This window comes from Solea solea, unplaced genomic scaffold, assembly GCF_958295425.1.
Source record: "Solea solea unplaced genomic scaffold, fSolSol10.1 scaffold_44, whole genome shotgun sequence".
NCBI classification, from domain to species: Eukaryota; Metazoa; Chordata; class Actinopteri; order Pleuronectiformes; family Soleidae; genus Solea; species Solea solea.
In genome coordinates this window covers 71,577-75,000 of record NW_026704054.1, presented here as the reverse complement: position 1 = coordinate 75,000, position 3,424 = coordinate 71,577, and the positions used below count along the sequence as shown (strand labels likewise).

At 44.6% G+C, this 3,424-nt stretch overlaps 4 non-coding genes across 4 annotated transcripts; 3 read left to right on the top strand and 1 right to left on the bottom strand.

Moving 5' to 3' along the window:
• The first annotated feature begins 633 nt into the window (after positions 1 to 633).
• Positions 634 to 746, top strand: LOC131450646 (U5 spliceosomal RNA). The gene has a single exon (XR_009235542.1). It is a non-coding gene; the product is annotated as a U5 spliceosomal RNA (small nuclear RNA).
• A 179-nt stretch (positions 747 to 925) lies between these two features.
• On the top strand, positions 926 to 1,119 carry LOC131450587 (U2 spliceosomal RNA). The gene has a single exon (XR_009235485.1). It is a non-coding gene; the product is annotated as a U2 spliceosomal RNA (small nuclear RNA).
• A 149-nt stretch (positions 1,120 to 1,268) lies between these two features.
• On the bottom strand, positions 1,269 to 1,387 carry LOC131450694 (5S ribosomal RNA). The gene has a single exon (XR_009235588.1). It is a non-coding gene; the product is annotated as a 5S ribosomal RNA (ribosomal RNA).
• A 402-nt stretch (positions 1,388 to 1,789) lies between these two features.
• LOC131450505 (U1 spliceosomal RNA) lies at positions 1,790 to 1,953 on the top strand. Its single transcript, XR_009235409.1, has one exon. It is a non-coding gene; the product is annotated as a U1 spliceosomal RNA (small nuclear RNA).
• The last annotated feature ends 1,471 nt before the right edge of the window (positions 1,954 to 3,424 follow it).

Here is a 3,424-nt window from a genome sequence, read left to right as displayed (position 1 = left end):
AGCAAAGGTCAGCCGCCCAAGGTTCCGCCTTGTGTGCCCATCTCCAGGCTTCTCACGTGCTCGCAGAGCGACGTCCCCAGTCTTTCCAAGTTGCTGGGAATGGGATGGTTGTGGGTGTTGTCTTTTAGCTCTAAGGAAATGTCATGCTCCCTTTCCCGGCTCTTTGTAGGTAGAACTGGATTGTTGGAGATGGATCCATGGCCATCATGCCAAGGGTTAATACTTTGGCGCTTGCTCCGTCCACTCCTGTACATTGACCTGATATTGAAGCGATGCCAGGAGCAGCTCCCCATTTCAGAAGCCCGGAGGAGTTGGGAAACGGCCCGGCAGTTTGTACTGCTCGGTGTGACACAGAGCTGCTTTGCTCATGCACTCACATCTACCACTAAACCTTGGAGGTGTCCCCCGTGAGCGAGGAATGTGCCACAGCCTCAGCGGTTGATAGAAAACTGCAGCACACAACCAACGGTAAGAATGCGCTTCCAAACATGCAGTCAAATGTGGGCGGTTGATTGGCCGGCAAACCAAAAACGTTGAAGAAAGGCTGTCCCAAGGTGGCCGGCCGGGCCGACCGAGACTGTGGTGACTCTGGCGGATAGACTCCTTGGCTGCTCTCAAGGAGAGGGGCTATGTTGACTCTGGTTTTTCTTCAAAATGCTCAAGTCTTTCGCCTTTTACTAAAGACTTCCGTGGAGAGGAACGTCCAAGAGTTTAAGTTATTTTTGGTGCGCTTTGCTGTATGGCTGCGCCCTTCGAGTGTTTCAAATATCAAGCAGCTGTCCGTCATGGCTCAGAGGTGCACTAAGATCACCTGGGGGTGGAGGTGAGCAGCAGCAGCCTTTGTTATGCGCACTTCAGAAACACGGCACCACAACAAGTAACTTGTGCGCCAAGATCTTGAGTTGGCCCCAGACACTGGTGGGCCATCGCTTCTCGGCCTTTTGGCTAAGATCAAGTGTAGTATCTGTTCTTATCAGTTTAATATCTGATATGTCCTCTATATGGGGATTAAATATTAAAAGCATTTTTTGAGCATTGGGCGGTGAAACCTTGGGCTTGCTCTCTTCACTCCTTGCATTGACCTGGTATTGCAGTGCCACCAGGAACGGTGCACCGTTCTCTTTTTTTCTGTGAAAACCAAAGCAAGGCTGAAACTGGAAGGACATTAACGTGTGCCCGTGCGTCAACGTAATTGCAAGCCCACGTTTCTTGTAAGGAAGCAGCAGTGTAAAAGCGTGCTGCAGTGTAAAAGCGTGCTGCAGTGTAAAAGCTTGCAGCACCTGGTATTCCCAGGCAGTCTCCCATCCAAGTACTAACCAGGCCCGACCCTGCTTAGCTTCCGAGATCAGACGAGATCGGGCTCGCTCAGGGTGGTGTGGCCGTAAGCCGACGGGCAGGTGACACAGACTCCTTTTATAGACCAGGCAAGGCCCCCTGCTCGTGGAGGGGCTCAAAAGGCAGCCTTCCGAACACACTGCACTTGAGCCTTTATCGCCACTACCTGCTACACTCTATTCCAGTATTAGGAAGCTACACCGAGATGGGTAAGCTGCTGTTGGTGCCGTCAGGTGCAGTTGTTGCTGAATCGATAGGAAATGACAGCCAGGTATGCCAGTGAAAAGGTCGAGTGTTTCCTCTCCAATGTGTGCTGGAGGTTGAAGTTGAACACAGCACAGCATTAACGAGCACCTGAGTCAAGGCATTGGACTCTGGGACTATCCATTTCCTGCACCATCAGCCAAAGAGCTGTGTCTGGGAACAGCCACCCAGTGCTGGGCAAGTACACCTCATACTTACCTGGCAGGGGAGATACCATGATCAAGAAGGTGGTTCACCCAGGGCGAGGCTCAGCCATTGCACTCTGGTTGTGCTGACCCCTGCAAATTCCCCAAACGTGGGAATCTTGACTGCATAATTTTTGCTAGTGGGGTACTGCGTCCGCGTTCTCCCCCGATGACGTAGTTGTAAGCAAAGGTCAGCCGCCCAAGGTTCCGCCTTGTGTGCCCATCTCCAGGCTTCTCACGTGCTCGCAGAGCGACGTCCCCAGTCTTTCCAAGTTGCTGGGAATGGGATGGTTGTGGGTGTTGTCTTTTAGCTCTAAGGAAATGTCATGCTCCCTTTGTGAGTGTATTTTAGGGATATCATAGTATGGTGTGAATGTGGGTTTAGGAATGAATGTGTGTGTGTGTGTGCAACTCCAGACACTTCTTTTTCTCACATCAAGTTCAAATCGACATGATACACAGGCACCTACACCTACAAAGAGGCTCATACACACTCATACATTCACTCCTTTGAGTAAAAAAAAAAACAGGCATCTTGAGGGACTTCAAAGGCTTGCCCTCTATGTGAACCCAAACAAAAGTCTGGTTTTGTTTACACAGGTGCAATTACAGGTAAACATCATGTTTCACTTTGTTTTGGGCTCAATTCATCCTGACTGTCAAAGACACAGCCTCAGACGCTCAGAAGTCCTCGACCTCATCAACATCAGTCACAATGTACTGAAAAAGAAAAAGGTTAAGTAATTTATCAAAACTGACCCTAAGCCTATCATATTATAGTGATTACATGTAAAAATAATAACATCAAATCAAACATAAGGTAGATGTTTTGTATGACCTGTGTGATCATCCGTTTCTGATGAAGTTTAAAATCCATAATTTGTATTAGTAGTTTATGATTTCACTTTCACTGAACTCAGTACCACTTATACTTCATATACTAGTAGTATGGAGTACTTTTACTGTATACGTTTTGGAGGAATATAGGGTCAAAGTTCACTTTTTGTAACAAACAATAGGGTAATAATTTTTGATGAAGTATAAAATCCTTATTTTTTATCAGTAGTTTATGATTTTACGTTCACTGGACTCAGTACCTCTTGTACTTCATATGCTAGTAATATGAAGTACTTTTAATGTATACTTTTGGAGTAACATGGACTCCCTTCACTCCTTTTTTTCAATTTTACGTAAACTGCAATAACCAAGCAGTTTTATTTCTGGTTTTCAAAATAAAGTCCTATTGGAAGCGATTACAACATACTGAAAAACAAATGTTCAAATTATATGTCAATTTAATTTATTATATAACAATTATATCACATTATAGTGATTACATGTAAAATACGTGTTGAATATTTTCTAGATTCTGTCATTTTTCAGCTTCTTATATGTGAATATTTTTTAGTTTCTGTAATTTTTCATCTTCTTAAATGTGAATATTTTGTAGTTTCTGTCATTTTTCAGCTTCTTAAATGTGAATATTTTTGACTTTCGTTTGCAATTACAGATAAACACAATACACTTTGTTTGGGGCTCAATTCATCCTGACGGTCAAGACACAGCCTGAGACACTGAAGCGCACAACCTCATCAACCATCAGTTACAATGTACTGATTATATATTAATTATATATCAAA